Source organism: Aotus nancymaae, unplaced genomic scaffold, assembly GCF_030222135.1.
Source record: "Aotus nancymaae isolate 86718 unplaced genomic scaffold, 86718_ANA_hifiasm-v0.15.2.pri h1tg000059l, whole genome shotgun sequence".
NCBI lineage: Eukaryota > Metazoa > Chordata > Mammalia > Primates > Aotidae > Aotus > Aotus nancymaae.
In genome coordinates, this window is record NW_026988473.1 from 43740853 (window position 1) to 43760395 (window position 19543).

The 19543-nt window shown below is 35.1% G+C and overlaps 1 protein-coding gene across 21 annotated transcripts in view; it reads left to right on the top strand.

The window, feature by feature from the left end:
• Window positions 1-19543, top strand: part of SOX6 (SRY-box transcription factor 6) — a 665386-nt gene that overhangs the window by 279909 nt on the left and 365934 nt on the right. The window lies entirely within an intron of this gene.

Sequence of the window (19543 nt, forward strand, 5' to 3'; positions counted from 1 at the left end):
CAATTTTTTTAGCATCTAGAAGAGGTTAAAATGTTAACATAATTTATTAGATTGGAAGTTTTAAATCCTGTTTTGCATTTCTTAATTTTTGGCTAACAAAAGTTAAGTTAATGAAAAATATTTTAAGTGGGCACTGACAAAATTTGTATTTCTTAACATAAACAAGGTAATATTTACAATACCTTTACTACTAATAACAGATAATTAAATTCTGATTCAATGCTTTATGTCTCAGAGACTTAATTCAGCAATTTATGAAGGCAGACATTTTTCTTTTCCAGATGATTTTGCAGACATAGCCAGTGCTCTGGAGCAGTAGGTGAGAAGCAGAATATTGAAAGATAGTTTCTGGACTAATTTTAGTTTTTAAGGGGATCAAAATTGTACAATTAAATTCACTGGAAGATTTATTTTTCCTGAGTAGGAAGACGGTAATAAAGTGAGACTGTTTTTCTGATTGAACTTAAGTTGTTCATTTTACACCTCCAAGGTGAAATAGATATCCAGTCACTGCTACTTGCTTATTGGCAAGATAATGAAGCTAAGTTTCATTTTTATTTCAGCAAATGTTTATTGAGTACCAACTATGTGTCAAGCATTCTATTAGGTCCTGACTAGTGCTGAACAAAGCAGACATGATTCATGCCTTCATGGAGTTTATAGTCTAGGAGAGGGAATAGAAATTAAATAAATATACACATAAATATATAATTAAAATTGTGATATGTGCTATGTGTGAGGAGAAAGAACAGAATGTTATGTGAGAACATAATGGGGCAAACCTAATTTAGAATAGATGGTTAGGAATGCCCTCACTGAGCCAAGCATGGTAAGAACTAACCAGGTAGAGAGGAACAAATAGTAAAAATGCAGAGAGAACAGCATGTATGAAGTATTTGAAGTTACTGCTTAATTTCACAAAATAAAAGACGCCCTTTGTTGCTGGAGAGTTATGACTGAGGATGCAATATAGCATAAGATATAATTAGAGAGACTGGTAGGGGCTATATCAAACAGGACCTTGGAGATAACATTATGGATGTGAGATTTGATCTAAGTTCAATGGAAAACGTCTGAAGCATTCAAAAACATTTCAGACAGATAAATTCTGGCTGTGATATAATAAATGGATGGGAGAGAGACAAGAGTGAAAGAAGGAAGACCTATTGGGAGTCTGTTTCAGAAATTTAGGTTGAGAGATGAGGGGCTTGGATTAGTGTAAAGGAAGAGTGACTAGAGAGAAAGGATAGGTTTAAGATATATTTTGGCTTTGACAAATAAAAGTAACAGCACTGGAAAATATGGGTAGAAGGAGAAATAATACAGTTCAAATTTTATTTCCTTGAGAACACTATATTTATTTTTCCAAGAAAAATTTTGTTTGTATCTTGAAAAGTGCCAAGTTGCTTTGGTGCATTATTCTCCAACTTTTATGATCTAAAATTTCATCTTAAAATATATATTAATAATTTTCCTACCAAATTTATATTACATGTGATTTATGATAGCATAAAGTGGTTTAATGGTACAAATAAGTTATATATTAATGTAAAAGAAATCATACTTGCTAGACATGTTTTCAAACTTTCACTTTCCTTTGCTATCAAGTATTGGTTTCCACTGGAGCCTTTGTGTATTCCGAATGACTGGAAGCCAAAATATTTTGTTTTAACTCCCACTCTATAGTATTTCCCAGCTGTGTACTTATATGGTGTAATAAAAGGATTTAACAAATGGGAAATAGCAGCTGCATTTGGAAATTCCCTTTGTGCTTCTTTTTCACTGGATAGATTCAATAATGTGTAACAATTGTAACATCAGACCTGTAATGATTTATACTGTTAATATCATATCACTAACCAATTTTTCTTTACAGGAAAAAAAAAACAATAGAACGATTTTAGGTTTCTGGGCAGACCTGCAAACCTACATATATTGTGTGTGTGTATGTATGAGTGTGTGTTGGAGTGGGAGGACTGCACTAATGTAAAATTTAATGAACATTTTACCTCATTCTACTTTAAAATAAATATGAAGTCAAAAAGGATGTATATGAAATCAAGTAAAACTTGCAGTTTTCTTTAATGGATCATATTCTGTAATTAAAATTGAGTCTCCAAAAATAGTTGTGAAAAAATAAAATTTAAAAGAAAATCTAAAAAATAACAACAACAATTTTTCTCAGTAACTATACAGTTTCCATTGTTATTTACTATCTGTGATGGCCCTCATGGCCCTCATTCATGAACTGTTAGAAACAAGCCCTGAAAGTTTCTTATCTCCTGGCTTCAGGAAGGGTTTTACTTTGAAATATCATGACCACAGAGGAACTTTTCTTTCAGAGAAGGTGAAGACAAAGCAAAGAAGTTCTGCTAATTCCCACTTCCTGATTAGAAAAAAAAAGAATCTTTAAATGTAAAAATTCTGATTATTTTGAGATGGCACTGCAACAAAATATGAGACCACACAGGTTCAAACAAGAAAAATAATTTGTAATGGCATAAGCAAAGAAGGAGAATAGAAATTTTAGAAATAGGATTTCAAGGACCAGTTTGAGATAAAAAGTTTTAGATTCTGATTTTAATCCTAATTACCTATTTCATAGACAACAAATTGTTGAATTATAAACTTAATGTGCTATGTTAATTGGTGAGAGACATTTGAAAGTTGGAAAATTAGTGTAAATATTCTCTATCCACAACCACTACCACTTTCATCATGGCACCCAGTGTGCCAATAGCTTTTTTTGCAGAGGAATGTTGAAACTGTCCACTAAAATGTGTTTTTGTTCTCATTAGGATTGACTAATTAGGCTGGAATAAATTTGCATAATTTTTTTCGTGGAAAAATATACAACATATTATTCTTTTTGATGTTAATAAGCATCGAGAGGAATATTTTTCTGATAATGTTTCGTGACCTGTGTATGATATTGTGTGTAATGGTTATCTGCTGAATATTACAGCTGTAGAAAGGACAGATAAACTTATTTATTGTGAGTGATCTTGTCTGCCAATTACATACAGTTTTTTGTGCAAATTATATACAGCTACTTATTGTATCAAACAGATAATTGAGATGTACGCATTATTTTGAGCCTTCCCTTCGTTACTTTTTTTCTTTTGCTTTAGAGTATAATTTAGAAAGGAGTTATTATCACCACTGGATACCTGAGTATATAGTACCTACTAAAGTTCCAGGCACAAGGACTAACTTGTGAATGATAAAGATAAGATCTCTGTTATCATATAGCTTAGAGCCTAGTAGTAGGACAGATAATAAAGAAGTCTTATAGAGTGAAACAGTTTTAGACAATGATAAGTACTATGAAGAAAATTAAGTAAGAAAATGTGATAGAGAATAACTCCTTTAAAAGACTGGAGAAGGTCTTTTCGAGGAGATGACATTTGAGCTGAAATTTGAATAACAAGAGAATCACTGTGCAAAGATTTGGGGAAGACACCCAGCCAGAGTGTATAATAAGTACAAAAGTCTTCTGGTTTGTATGTTAGAGAAACAGAAAACAACAGGGTGACTGCTAAGGGAGAGAATGGCATGAGATAAAATCAGGGAAGCAGGCAGATGACAAATATTATGGAGTCTCATAGGCTACAAGGAGGTGCTTAAACTTTATTTCAAGTGTAAATAGAAGTCATTACAAAATTTTATGCAAGGGAGTAACATGATTTGATTTATGTTTTTAAAAGATCACATTGCCTGCTATGTAGAGAGTGGATTGTGAGAGAGAACATCAGAAACAGGGACACCAGTTAGGAAACCACTGCAGTAATGCAGATGAGAGTTTGATGATATGCAGAGTGAACAGTTAGGGAGGCTATTTATTGGAGAGTTCTCAGAGATTCTGAAGAAGACAAAATTCGCACAAAAGGTGGAGAGAATGTTTTAAGTAATGCCCATATGGGCAGAAACTTAGTCAAGAATGACAAGAAATGAGGTTGGTGCGACCAAGGGGAGGAGAGAAGGGAGTAGAAATGCTATTGTGCAGAGAAAGGCCCCAGGTGAGAGACAAGCTTTTTGCCTAAGAAGCAATTGTTAGAAGCAGCTGTTAGTAGGTGACTTCTGTGTTAGGCCATGGATATGTGGGTAAGGCACCAATATTCTCATGAGATACAAAATGTGATGACTGTTGTAAGTGGGGACTTACTCACATGCACATGTGTACACTTACATGCATTCTTATATTGATATATATTTTAGGCAAAAATATACATCTGGCTTTTAACTACTAGTCTAACTAGGTAGAAATAACGATAGTGAACTCTCAGCCCTGGAATATCTGAACTCCTTATTTTAGAGACCTACTTAAATTCCTCCAGGGAAGTTTTATCTTCTAGAGATGTTCTTTTTTTAAAAAAATTATACTTTAATTTCTGGGGTAAATGTGCAGAGCTTGCAGCATTGTTACATAGGTATACACATACCATGGTGGTTTGCTGCTTCATCCCCCCATCAACTACATTAGATATTTCTCCCAATGTTATCCCTCTCCAATATCCCCACCCCCTACTATCCCTCCCCTAGTATCCCACACCTCAACAGACCCCATTGTGTGATGTTCCTCTCCCTGTGTCCATGTGTTCTCATTGTTCAACACCCGCCTATGAGTGAGAACATGCAACATTTGGTTTTATGTTCTTGTGTCAGTTTGCTGAGAATGATGGTTTCCAGATTCATCCATGTTCCTACAAAGGACATGAACTCATCATTTTTTATGGCTGCATAGTATTCCATGGTGCATATGTACCACATTTTCTTTATCCAGTCTATCATTGATGGGCATTTGGGTTGGTTCTTTGCTTTTGTAAACAGTATTGCAACGAATATACGTGTGCATGTGTCTTTATAATAGGACAATTTATAATCCTTTGGATATATACCCAGTAATGGGATTGCTGGGTCAAATGATATTTCTAGTTCTAGATCCTTGAGGAATCACCACACTGTCTTCCACAATGGTTGAACTAATTTACATTCCCACCAACAGTGTAAAAGTGTTCCTGTTTCTCCACATCCTCTCCAGCATCTGTTATCTCCAGATTTTTTAATGATTGCCATTCTAACTGGCATGGGATGGTATCTCATTGTGGTTTTGATTTGCATTTCTCTAATGACCAGTGATGATGAACATTTTCTTCATATGTTTGTTGGCCACATAAATATCTTCTTTTGAAAAGTATCTGTTCATATCCTTCACCCACTTTTTGATGGGGTTGTTTTTTTCTTGTAAATTTGTTTTAGTTCTTCGTAGATTCTGGATATTAGGCCTTTGTCAGATGGGTAGATTGCAAAAATTTTTCCCCATTCTGTTGGTTTCTGGTTTACGCTAATGATTGTTTCTTTTTCTGTGCAGAAGCTCTTAAGTTTAAATAGATCCCATTTGTCTATTTTGGCTTTTGTTGCTGTTGCTTTTTGGTGTTTTAGTCATGAAGTCCTTGCCTATGCCTATGTCCTGAAAGATACTGACTAGGTTTTCTTCTAGGGTTTTTATGATGTTAGGTCTTATGTTTAGATCTTTAATCCATCTGGAGTTAATTTTTGTATAAGGTATAAGGAAGGGGTTCATTTTCAGCCTTCTGCACATGGCTAGCCAGTTCTCCCAACACCATTTATTGAACAGGGAGTCCTTTCCCCATTGCTTGTTTCTGTCAGGTTTGCCAAAGATCAGATGGTTGTAGATGTGTGGCATTACTTCTGAGGTCTCTGCTCTGTTCCATTGGTCTATATCTCTGTTTTGGTACCAGTACCATGCTGTTTTAATTACTGTGGCCTTATAGTATAGTTTGAAGTCAGGGAGTGTGATACCTCCAGCTTTGTTCTTTTTGCTTAGGATTGTCTTGGCTATGCAGGCTCTTTTTTGGTTTCATACGAAGTTTAAGGTGTTTTTTCCCAGTTCTCTGAAGAAGGTCAATGGTAACTTGATGCAGATAGCATTGAATCTATAAGTTACTTTGGGCAGTATGGCCATTTTTATGTATTGATTCTTCCTAACCATGAGCATGGAATGTTTTTCTATCTGTTTGTGTCCTCTCATTTCCTTGAGCAGTGGTTTGTAGTTCTTCTTGAAGAGGTTCTTCACATCCTTTGTTAGTTATATTCCTAGATATTTTATTCTCTTTGTAGCAATTGTGAATGAGAGTTCACTCATGATTTGGCTATTTGTCTGTTATTGGTGTATAGGAGTGCTTGTGATTTTTGCACATTGATTTTGTATCCTGAGACTTTGCTGAAGTTGCTTATCAGTTTCAGGATATTTTGGGCTGAGACGATGGGGTCTTCTAAATATACAATTTGATTTACAATAAGTTTCCACTTTAAATAAAAGATGTCAATAATGCCCTTTGTTGTAATTGAAAAAAAATAATGGTAGGTGTGCTGAGATAATAAATAACTATTGGAGAAAATGTCTTCTTACTTGCAAACAATTTCTACTCTGCTTCTCTAGCTTTCTGTCTGATGGAGTTACTAATCAGCTCTGGAGTGTTTTTTGTTTTTCACTTTGAGTCATAAAATTGCTGGTGTGGACTTTGTACCATTTCTGGGAATGGAGCTATTGTCATTACATGATAGCAGTCCAGGAATTTTTAGTGAGGATCTAATCTTCAGTCATGCTTTTGTGACAGACTTTTAGAAGATTTCTAATCTTGTTATTTTGAAAAAATTTTTAAACTTGAATTTTTGCCAGTTGTTTTCGTAAGATTTTGTTATTTAAGATGGTAGGCACTAAATGAAATTTATCCCACTTTCATTGAGACTGTACTTTAGTGGGTGTATTTTACAAAATAAACCCACTAGTTTACTTTGTCCTAACTAGTGTATAGTCATAGTCATAACTCCAGAGGTAAGATTTATGTACACCTTTGTGGTACCTGATTGGTCTATGAAGCACTGGAAAAAAATCCATAAGCCTGTAAGGTTTAGACTTCTTGAAATATTTAGTTACCATTTCTCTTATTTTTGAATTTTGAAAATTCATTCAATTTTAGTAAAGCCTAGATTTCTGTTAACAGGTGAAAATGGCCATCCTTACCTTGAGTCACTGAATAATATTTTCTAGGAAGGCTTGTGGGGGATTTTCCAGTTTCTGTAACTTTGTTTTTTGTTTTTTGTTTTTGAGATGGAATCTCACTCTGTTACCAGGCTGGAGTGCAGTGGTGTGATCGCGGTTCACTGCAACCTCCACCTCCTGAGTTCAAGTAATTCTCTTGCCTCAGCCACCCGAGTAGCTAGGACTACAAGCATGCGCCACCACACCCAGCTAATTTTTGTATTTTTAATAGAGACAGGGTTTCACCATGTTGGCCAGGATGGTCTCAATCTTCTGACCTTGTGATCCGCCCACCTTGGCCTCCCAAAGTGCTGGGATTACAGGCATGAGCCACTGCACCTGGCCAGTTTCTGTAACTTTGAAACTATATTTGTATGCAGTACTATCTCTTTTTTAATCTATTTCTGAAATTTAATGACAGAAATTTATTTAGAATTTGAACTAAAAAATAAAAACATTTTATTGCTTGGAAGCTGGCAAAACTCTTGCTGTAGGTGGTGAAATAGACAACTAGTGTTGTATAGTGTTAACACTTTGATTACCTTTACTTTTTCACACCCTGATAATGTGCACTGTCATTTTAAAAAGTATGTATTTTTTTAAGTTCCCCAAATCTAAGTTGTTTAAAAAAACAAAAGGGTTACTAGTATGATACCTAGAAATATCTCAATATTTATGGAAATATAAATTATTTTTTCATGATTCTTAATGATATAATATGCCTTTCTAAGGATAATTTTTGGAAAAATTTTCTTTCTTACCTAGCATATTATTAAAATCTTCATCAAAAGTAGAGACATTAGGTCAGGTGCGATGGCTCACAACTATAATCCCGAGATTTTGGGAGGCCAAGGCAAGTGGATCACCTGAGTTCAGGAGTTTGAGATCAGCGTGGCAACATGGTGAGACCCCATCTCTACTAAAAATACAAATATTAGCTGGGTGTGGTGGTGCGTGCCTATAGTCCCACTACTCGGGAGGCTGCAACAGGAGAATTGCTTGAACTGGGAAGGCAGAGGTTGCAGTGAGCTGACTGTGCCACTGCACTCAAGCCTGGGTGACAGAGCAAGACTCTGTTTCAAAAGAAAAAAAAAAAAAAGGTAGAGACATTAACATGCTCTGGAATAGTTGGCTTTTTTCCCCTTTGGGCAAGAAGGAATCAGGTATGCATGCTGATTAACACACTCCAGTCATTAACGTGTGATTATGTGGGCTGCATATTGAGCACCTGCCAAAATATTAAAATCCAGTACTATGCTACATCTGTGCAAATACTTTTTGCATTTCTTTTGTATTTTGACAGATCAAGGAAAATTGGACATTAGTATCTTTTTATTTTTCAGTGTAATAAAATTGTGTATTCAGAATGTCTTTAAGGAGATGTGACATGCCATGTTTATTTTTATTTTAACCATTCAGTCTGTATAAGATCCAGTGACTAGGATTTGTAGTGCACTGACTAAAACATGAATCCCTTAATGAACTCTATCACTGACATTCACTTACAATTCACAACATTCCTGCACGTTCATAAGGATTATATCTTCTTGGATTCAGCCAATATTCTAATTTGCTTCAATTTTATATGATATTTCTATGTTTGATGGATATTTTGTTTTCATTTACTTTACCTATGTCCTGCTAGTGTACACCTCATAGTAATGTCAGGGCTGCTCCTGTGGTTTGGCTTTCCCTGTCAACTATCCCCGTGCAAATACTCCTATATGACCAAAGTGTAGCATGGAGTCTATAGCATTTATGGACACAGGAAAAGTAGCTTTTTGATAATTATTTAAAATAAGAGTTGATTACTAATAAAAATATAGTATAATCTAATCTAGCATGAATAGTCTGATTGAGCAGGACTGTTCTACTCAGCTTTTATTCTTCTTAGTGGATTCAAATGTCATTTAAGTGTAGCTTTTTTAAAAATAAACCTTTTATTAAAATTGATTAGGGTTAATCAATGGAAGCTAATCTCAGGACACCAATAATTTTCTGATTAAAGCAAAACTCTATGAGTGAGTTTCAGTCTATAGGTGGTTCTGATTAATATTTTCTTGTGCGGAAATCCTTTTTACAATTTTTTCTTTCCTATCTTCTGGGTACATCACTATAATGAAATATGATAACTGGAACAATGAAATCTGCACTTTTTTTCATAATGCTTCCAAGCAACATGTAGAAAATAATGTATATATTATGTAGCATGCAGTTGTTTATATGACAAATTTGAACTTATTGTTATTAGAATGAAATATTAATCTCAAAGTCCTTCTAGATCCGCAGGAATAAGATGGTGACAACTGTGATAGACAGCGTGTTACTTTGGGAGGAGGAAGCCAGGATTGTGTTTGCACGTCTTGAGATCTATCTTCTTTAATTTGGAGAGGGCTGCTTTTCATAAAGGCAACTTTAACATAATGAATCCTACTTGCACCATTCATTTGAAGATCAGGTTGAAAGGGCTGTCTCTGATTATTGAGTCAAACCACCTGCATCAAGCAGGAAAGACCCTACTCAGTTCACTCCACAAATATATCTAGTCTTTCTTGAACACGTATAATGAATATGCATTAATTACCTGATATGCAAATTATCCCACTCTTGGATTGTCCTCTGCAAAAAAGTTTCCTTGCTTTACAGGAGAAGTGTAACCTTTTAAAAGAAGAGCAACTTCAAGCTATTATTCCTTTGGTTAATACAGCTTTCAGTGTGATGACATATATATTTTTTATGATATTAACCTTTATGACATTCTCATGACCCCTAGGCATTGTTTTATAGGTAATGCAAATTGAGTTCAATAATATATCTTTGTGTAAACCACATTCTAAATTCCAAAGTATAAACTACAAACCTTTGCTAATAAAATTTTATAATCAGGTTGAAATTAGAAATGAATATTTATGCATTTCATTTATCTTCTTTATATTTCATTAGCACCCTAGAAAATAGAAAACCTTATTTAATAAAATGATTGGAAATTATTTGGTAAACTTTGCTTTCATTATAATTTAACTCTGATCTGTTTCTACTCCTAATGTACTGAGAATACTCAGAATACAATATTCTCAAATATCTCAAACTTTTGAGAGGAAATGTGCCCTCATTCGAGCACAGATAGATTATGGTGGTATAATAGAAGAGATTCATTTGCCTGTAAATGAAGAATTCAAATATTTATATGACAATTACTTTTATTTATCAATTTTTTTGTCAGTTCCAGTGGCAAGTTATAATTTTTTGCATAAGCACTGAGTTAGCCAGAATTAAAGTAATATAATCTATGAGCAAATTGAGAAAACTTCTCTTGAGTTCAGAGTCAGTATTTGACTTTCAGTTATATTAATTTATTTCATACCTGGTATATGCTTCTACTAAAGATGATTCTCTCATTTTTGTTCTCTCATTGATATATTTCAGATATAATTTGATTATAGTTTATTTCTTTTGCTTTCTGAAATTAAAGTAAGGTTAGAATTTGGCTCTCCTTTTGGCTAGTATTCTCTTGGATGACACAGTAGGTCAAGGGATGAATCTAAGTTTTTGAGTATTTGGAAGTTAAGAGGGAAAAATAGAAATTCAGAGAAATTTTTCTTTCCAGAGAGAAGATATGGACTCTGTGATTGTAGTTGAGTCATCAGTCCGAGGTTGTATATTGTATTCAAGTAGAGGAATTCACAGCTTCCAGACATTGTGAGCATCTGATGGCAGTTATACTTCTTATTTGCTGTCTGTGTTAATTGGTGACATTTTGTGCCTAGTTTCTCTTTCCCTGGAAATGTACATAGAGATAGGTGGGTGGGTGCATTGATGGATAGATCATTGTTTTAAAAGTAACATAACCTCTGTGGAATCATTTTTAGTCTTTTGGTACTTGTTCTAGTTGTAAGACCTTAAACCAGAGAGCTAGAGATGTTATTTATTTTTTATTTTTTATTTTTTAATTTTTTTGAGACGGAGTTTCACTCTTGTTACCCAGGCTAGAGTGCAATGGCGCGATCTCTGCTCACTGCAACCTCCGCCTCCTGGGTTCAAGCAATTCTCCTGCCTCAGCCTCCTGAGTAGCTGGGACTACAGGCGCACACCACCATGCCCAGCTAATTTTTGTATTTTTAGTAGAGACAGGGTTTCACCATGTTGACCAGGATGGTCTCGATCTCTTGACCTTGTGATCTACCCGCCTCGGCCTCCCAAAGTGCTGGGATTATAGGCGTGAGCCACCGCGCCCTAAATGTTCTGAATTGTAAAGAGTTTCTTGGTAGCCCATCGTATAAATTTAACATATTTGAAGAAAATTTGAAGGTTCTTTCAGTGAAATCCTCAAACTTGGGAGCTTTACTGGGCAATATCTAGTGAAGAGAGGAGATTGCTGAGCTCACAGGGTGGCCCTGAGTATGTATGACACATAAGGCAATCTATTCTCTCGACTCTTCTTTTGGCAAACTGGGCCTTGAAAGGACTGAACTGTTAATAGAGTTGCATCTCTATTAAGGAACAAATGGATTTGACAGACTTTGATAGGGCTGTGATACTTTTTAATGTTAAGATTTGTGAGGTATGAAGTGCATACCATGAGTTGTTTCTTTTCATTTAAAGCACACTAGTTACTTTGCTTATTACAAAAACAAAGACAAACAGTATGGGTGTCACTCAAATGGGGATGAAAATAAAAAACAACTGTGGAGGAGGAGAGTATGAGGAAGATTGATTTGACACTAGAGTAAGTAGTTACCTCTTAAGAAGAGCTTTATGGATTAATTTGAGACTCTCCATGCATAGAAATGTGCCCTGTAAGAATTTGTCCAACATCTCCGACTGCTGCATAATCACTCTGTTTATTTCTCAATGACTTAAATTGTCGAAAAGACATTCTTTTATTCAGTGGGAGTATTTTCTCTGGGGTGCTTAGAGGGAACACAAGTTACCTCCTAGAAAGCCTATGTTCATCTCTGCCCTGATTTGCTGTGTGACCTTACGGAAGTCACTTTCTATCTCCTGACTTAAATTTCCTCAGTTTGAATAAGAAAGATTTGAACTATAGCCACTCTTGACACTTCTAACTTTCTTGGCTTCAGGGTGAAAATTAGGAGAGCCAATTTGACCTAGCTTAATGCTATTATTTAGATTGAGTATCATGTGTATGGTAGTTTGAGTACTAATGAATTGCCAGATGAAAATGACTGTCTAGAGTTGGTAGGCACATGAACCAATCAATAGTTGAATGTTGTTTTTGTTTGTTTGTTTATTTTAGGTGGAGTCTTGCTCCGTCACCTAGGCTGGAGTGCAGTGGCTTGATCTTGGCACACTGGAACCTCCACCTTCTGGGTTCGAGTGATTCTCCTGCCTTAGCCGCTCCCGAATAGCTGGGATTACAGTTGTGCACCACCACTCCTGGCTAATTTTTTGTATTTTTGGTGGAGACGGGGTTTCACCATGTTGGCCAGGCTAGTCTCAAGCTTCTGGTCTCGAACTCCGGCCTTCAAGTGATTTGCCTGCTTTGGCCTCCCAAAGTGCTGGGATTACAGTCATGAGATACTGTGCCTGACTAATAGCTGAATCTTTTTTTGTTTTGTTTTGTTTTGTTTTTTTATTTTTTTAATTGTATTTTAGGTTTTGGGGTACATGTGAAGAACATGCAAGATTGTTGCATAGGTGCATATGTGGCAGTGTGATTTGCTGCCTTCCTCCCCTTCACCTATATCTGGCATTTCTCCCCATGCTATCTCTCCCCAACTCCCCACCCCCCGCTGTCTCTCCCCTATTTCCCCCCAACAGATCCCAGTGTGTAGTGCTCCCCTCCCTGTGTCCATGTGTTCTCATTGTTCAATACCCGCCTATGAGTGAGAACATGTGGTGTTTGATTTTGTGTTCTTGTGTCAGTTTGCTGAGAATGATGGTTTCCAGGTTCATCCATGTCCCTACAAAGGATGCGAACTCATCGTTTTTGATGGCTGCATAATATTCCATGATGTATATGTGCCACATTTTCCCTGTCCAGTCTATCATCGATGGGCATTTGGGTTGGTTCCAGGTCTTTGCTATTGTAAACTGTGCTGCAATGAACATTCGTGTGCATGTGTCCTTATCGTAGAACGATTTATAATCCTTTGGATATATACCCAGTAATGGGATTGCTGGGTCAAATGGAATTTCTATTTCTAGGTCCTTGTGGAATCGCCACACTGTCTTCCACAATAGTTGAACTAATCTTGATAGAATGTTGCTTTAATTGCTGGGAAATTCACTATCAGGCCTGCCTTAAAGCTCTGCTTACTGTCAGTCTCATGACACGATATCTTGCAAAGATGATATCTCTAAGGCAGGTGATAGTATGTGTTAATTCTTGTTGTTCAGACAGAATTGAGTATATTGAGTTTAGGGCAGTACTCTTCAAGAGATAAAGAGAGAGAAACAAATTGGAACATATTCAGAGAAGAATGTTCAGAATTGCCGAATTGTGTCTTATGAAGAAGAAATGAAGGAAAAAGGGATATTTTTCCTAGATGAAGAGAAAATAGAAGGGTACTGTAATAGCTGTGTGAGTATGTATTGAACAACTGCCATGCTGAATGTTTCCATGGAATAGAAATAAAGATTGAAACAGGTTTCATATTTCTATAAAGAATTTTGGACAAACCTCCAAAAATAGAATGGGCTATTTTGGGAGCTGCTAAATCCTCTATTATTAAAGGTGTTTAAGGAGAGGCCAAATAGTCACTTGTCAAGGAAGTTGTAACAATAACCACCATAACCATTTAATGATCACTTACTATGTAATGACACTGTTCTAAGTGTTTTATTTTTATTAATTCATTTAATTCCCATAATAACTTTTAGAGATACATTATTTACTGCCCTATTGTTATTCCCATTTTGCAGACAAAGAAATTAAGGCAAGGAGAAGTTAACTAACTTATCTGAGCTTATATGGATGAGAAGTGGAAAAGCTGGGATTTAAACTGGAAAATCTTGCCCAGGGTGCCTGTACTTTGTTAACTATTTTATTATTCCATCTTCTCTTGCACAGGGAATTCAAGTGCTAGATGGGATTGAACAATTGGAATTTTAAAGACCTTTGAATCTTGAGATTTAAATTTTGTGTGTGAGGCTCGTAGTGTATAGATAATGCAGGGCTTTTTGGCTTTTCTATGTGCCTGTCTTGACAGGTTTGGGGATGTTTTCTGTATTTAATCTCACTATATTTACTTTCATTTATTAAATAGACAGTTAATGAGGCCATTCAAAAAACTTTTGGATTTTTTTTTTCTGTGAATTAAAATAACATTTAGGAAATAACAGCTTTTGATTTTTTTTGGCTTTAGGAATCATGACACTTTAGCAAATATTGGTAACAAATCTATTTTCTGACACATCTGTGAATAATTTTATTGTTATTAAACAATATAGTAATAGTGATAAGTAGCATGTTATTTCAATTTTGAAAATGTTATATAAATCTAATATACTAGCAAACATCAGTTTTAATAAAATAAAAAAGAATATACTTTGTTTCACTATCATTCAAAAAATGATAGTTTTGTCATGAATAATCTATTGGCAATTAGAACCAAATAGAGCATTTTAATTTATATATGCTTCTGTAACTCAATTCTTTTCATTAGAGTATGTCACATTAGAGAAAAACATACTTTTTTTCTCTGAGAAAGAACCTATAAACGTTTGCAATTTAGTCTTCAGCATATTAAAAAGGTTAGATTTCCTTTGTTAGCAAGAAGTTATTGGAACATAAATCTTTTCTGGCAATCGATAACGCTGTAGTAGAAGGTGTCTTATATAGCACAGTTGGCAAGTAGTTTTTGGATCAAAAAAAAAGGTTGTTTAAACTGGAGAATCAGAAAAAATGTTATATATATTGTTTATGGTATAAGTTAATATAACATATTAAGCATATATGTATATATGTAACTTATATAACATAATTTGGACATTTAATTGAAACTTTAAATGTATAAATGCACTGCATACCAAGGAAGGATGGGGTATAGTGGTGGGAGCCATGTGACCTGGCAGGGAAGATAGATCACTAATGTGGTTGAGTTGCCAATCCATGGTAATTTAAAACATAAATGACTTTTGGTTATTTTTGCTGTTGTTTTTAACTTCCTTACATAAATTGTAGCCCCTTAATTCCTTCCAGTCAAAAAATGTATCTGTAGCTGAACAAATTAAGTGTATTACTCATTTTTGTTGAGGGAGAATATATGCCATAGTGAACTATAGAGCGTCTTAGTAAGAGAATGTTAGATTGAACCTATTTTAGGGTTTGGGCGTTCTTTTATTGATTTTGGGTAGGGTCTAAGGAAAGAGAAGTCTGTTGTAGATTGAGTGCTGTCAGAAACCTGGAGCAAATCTATGATCGCATATGTCAATAAACCTTATCTATAGGGAGGGCATAGGAGGTTGAGGATAAGACTGTAACTGGAGAGGCTACAACTAAAACGAAAAACAAAACAAAACTGACAACATACGATGCAATAAGAATGAATACATTTAATTCATTCTTGCTACTGGGTACAGGAAAGGGTACAAGTGAATAATATTCTGTTCCTACAATTAGACTGGGCAGCAGGTAGGGTAGTTGATTCTTGCAGCTACTTATACCATTTCCGAGTCATTGCTTCCAACTGCAGTGACTTCCACCTGTATGTGGGTTTCAATTTCATTATATAGGCAAGACTCAACTCCTGACCTATGCTTTCTGACTCTTAATTCCTGACATCTGATCTGACTTTTGCAACCCCAGCCCACTGCTCTCCTGTGCTTGCAGTATGACTGCTCATCCACATTCCTTGTCTAGGTGTGGTTGGCAATCCAGCTGAATCAGAGTGGTAGTGTACTGTAGCTGCTCCTGGACACAGTGGAGAGAATCCATATGCAGATAGGATAAATAAGAATTGATAGTATTTCTAGAAAAAGCAAATTATAAATGCTAAAGTTCCTGTACTTTTGTGAGAAGCCAGACCTCAATGAAATTAGTTTGAGATGAACATTGATAATGAAGAAAGTAATGTAGTTTAGTGTTTATTAGTCTACTTAGATGAACAAGTATGTATACAAACATAAAAATGGTGCCAGTGGTTATCATGACTGTGTTTTCAATATCAAAAACTGAAACAAAGTGTAATTGGACAAAGGACATTTGTATTTAATAATAAGAGCAGCTATCATTTATTGAGTACTTATATGCTAGGCATTATACTAAGTGCTTTATACATGATTCATTTCTCATAGCAACTATTTGAGGATATAATCATAACTCTATCCTATAAAAAGGCAGAGTCTAATTCCCATTCCCTTGACTATCAGCAAGACTTGGTGACTCACTATTGAATAGAATGCAGTGACAGTTATATACAGCGTGATTTCCCAGGTTGAGTCAGAAACAGTGGTAGAGCTTTCATCTTGCTGTCTCTGGGACATGCACCTTTGGATCTCTGATACATCACGTAAGAACGAAGTTTAGCTATTCTGAAACTAACATGCTGGAGAGAAGAGACCATGCAGAGAGGTCATGTAGAGATAGAGAAAGATGTCCAAGAAACCCTAGTTATGCCAGCCTAGAGCTCTTAAAATGTTCCCAGCCCAAGTACCTTATGTGTGAGTAAAGAAGCCTTTGAGATGACTTTAGCTTTAGCCACTGACTTAATTGTAACCTCATGGGAGACTTCGAGACAGAACCACCCAGCCCAGATGCTACCAAGTTCCTGACCTACAGATACCATTAAGAATAATAAATGAGGCTGGGTGCGGTGGCTCAGTCTGTAATCCCAGCACTTTGGGAGGCCGAGGTGGGCGGATCACGAGGTCGAGAGATGGAGACCATACTGACCAACATGGTGAAACCCCGCCTCTACTAAAAATACAAAAAGTAGCTGGGCATGGCAGTGCACGCCAGTAGTCCTGGCTACTCCAGAGGCTGAGGCAGAAGAATTGCTTGAACCTGGGAGGCGGAGGTTGCAGTGAGCTGAGGCTGAACTACTGCACTCCAGCCTGGCGCCTGGCGACGAAGGGGGACTCTCTCTCAAATAATAATAATAATAATAATAAATGATTATTGTTTTAAGCACTTTGTTTTGAGGTTATTTCTTATACAGCAATACGTTAAGTAATACAGGTTACTTCTTGATAATTCTTGGATTAAGGTGAATAGTAAAGTGTAATTTTTGCCTCAAATGTAGATAAATCTCCTTTCTGGAAATGGATGGAAACAAAAAGATTTAGAAGGTAGTGTCATGATTGGCATTGTGGCATCTTCTACTGTTGAGAGTGACTTTAAAAAAAACTATAGGCCTATGGAATAGAAAAAACATTGGATTTGGTGTCAGAAAACTTGCACTTAGATTTTAGCTCTATTGGTCCTACCCGTGTGACATGGAGGAAACAGTCTTGCTGAGTATTGTTTTTTTTTTTTTTCCTGCTGAAAGGGAAGTTGTAGAACTTGGTATTTAGTTGTTGGTGACATATTTTTAGAATGACATTTAGAGACAAATACATCAGAGGAAGGTGATGAAAGGTCTGGAAATCATTGCAAATGAGAAATGGGTTTAGAAAGTGCCGGAGTTTTACTTAGAAAAAGAATTTGATATCTTCTTTAAGATATTTGAACAACTCTCACATGGAAAAGGAAATAGATTGATGTGTATCCTTTGAGAGAAAAAGGGAAAAAATGTGTTGTAATTAGTGTCTTAGTTCACTACTGCGGCTAAGAACAAAATATCATAGATTGGGTAATTCATAAATAATACACATTTATTTATCACAGTCCTGGAGGCTGGGAAGTCTAAGATCAAGGCATCAGCAGATTTGCTGTCTGATGAAAGCCCAGTCTCTGCTTCCAAGACGACACTTTTTGTTGCTACATACCTAGACAGGATCAACAAACTGTGTCCACGTGAGGTGGAAGGGTGGAAGAGCAAAAAGGACCTAACTGTTTGCTTTCAGCACTTGTATAAGATTGCTAATCCCATTCATGAGGGTGAGGTCTTCATAACTTAATCACCTCCTAAAGCAATTAAGTCTTAGGCTTTGATTTGTGAATTATGGTGGGACATACATTCAAACCATAGCAATAAATCTCTAGATTTTAGCTTACATGAAGATTAATTTTTTAATAATTAGATTTATTAGAAATAATATTTGAGGTCCTTCAACTGTAGAAATGCCAAGGAAAGAAAGGTTGTTTATTTTTTCTGAGTTTGATACAGGGAAACTATAATATACTCACTCTCTTGACATCTTCAAGAAGGCCAAACTCCATTCTTTTCTGTTTCCCCTACGCATCTATGTATAAAATAACTTCTGTTTTTCTTTACTATGTGAGTAATATGTTTATGGAAGATGAATTAGAAAATACAGATAAGCAAAAAGGAAAAGAAAATTACCAACAGTCTTAGCACCATTTAGGAATCACTATAAATATTTTGATGTATCTTTCCAGTTTGTGTATGTTGGAGCAAATCTTTACTCTTTTACACTTATGCACACATATAAATAATTGGTGCTAAACTCTAAATACTACAGTATATCCTCTTTTAATTTAATGCATCCTTCCTTGTGGATAAATTATTTCTATGAATTCTTTGATACTTATATTTAAATATGAAGATGAAATTGATTTTCTGATTAAAAGTGTTATTTGTGATAGGATATTTACAAAATATAGAGGACTTCAAAAAGAAAATAAAATTATCTATTATCCCAATACTCAGAGGACCATTAACATTTTATTGTGTATTATGATCTCTTTTCTCCTATACATATATATTTTTAACAATGTATAATGTGCTAGCAAATAGATCTTATTCCTTCTGTCTAACTATATTTTCATACTCATCAACAAACTCCTCTTTATTCCCCTCAACCACTAGCCTTCCTGGCTTCTGGTAACCACTGTTCTATTCTCACAAATGAGTGAGAACATATGACATTTGTCTTCCTGTACATGGCTGATTTCATTTAACATAATGTCCTCCAGTTCCATCCATATTGTTGCAAATAACATAATTTTATTCTTTTTTTATGATAGAATAATATTCCATTGTGTATATACATTACATTTTAAAAATTCACTTATCTGCTGATGAAGTTGATGGGTATTTTAGTTCTCCAGATTTGATCATTGCACATTGTATGCTTGTATCAAAATATCACATGTACCCCATACATATATACAACTATTATATATATCCAAAAATTTAAAATAAAAAGCATATTAATTTGATTAATATACTTTTTACTAATAATACATTATGAATATTTCAACATTTCATTAAATTTTCTGCAAAAATATGATTTTCAGTAGTTTCAAATTATTCCATTATATGGATAAAACCATAATGCCCTAAAATAATTCCTACAGTTAGAACAACTAGGTTGCCTATAGTTATTAATCACTATAAACCACAATATGTTCAATAGATATGTTTATTTTAATGGCTGTGTGGAATTCCA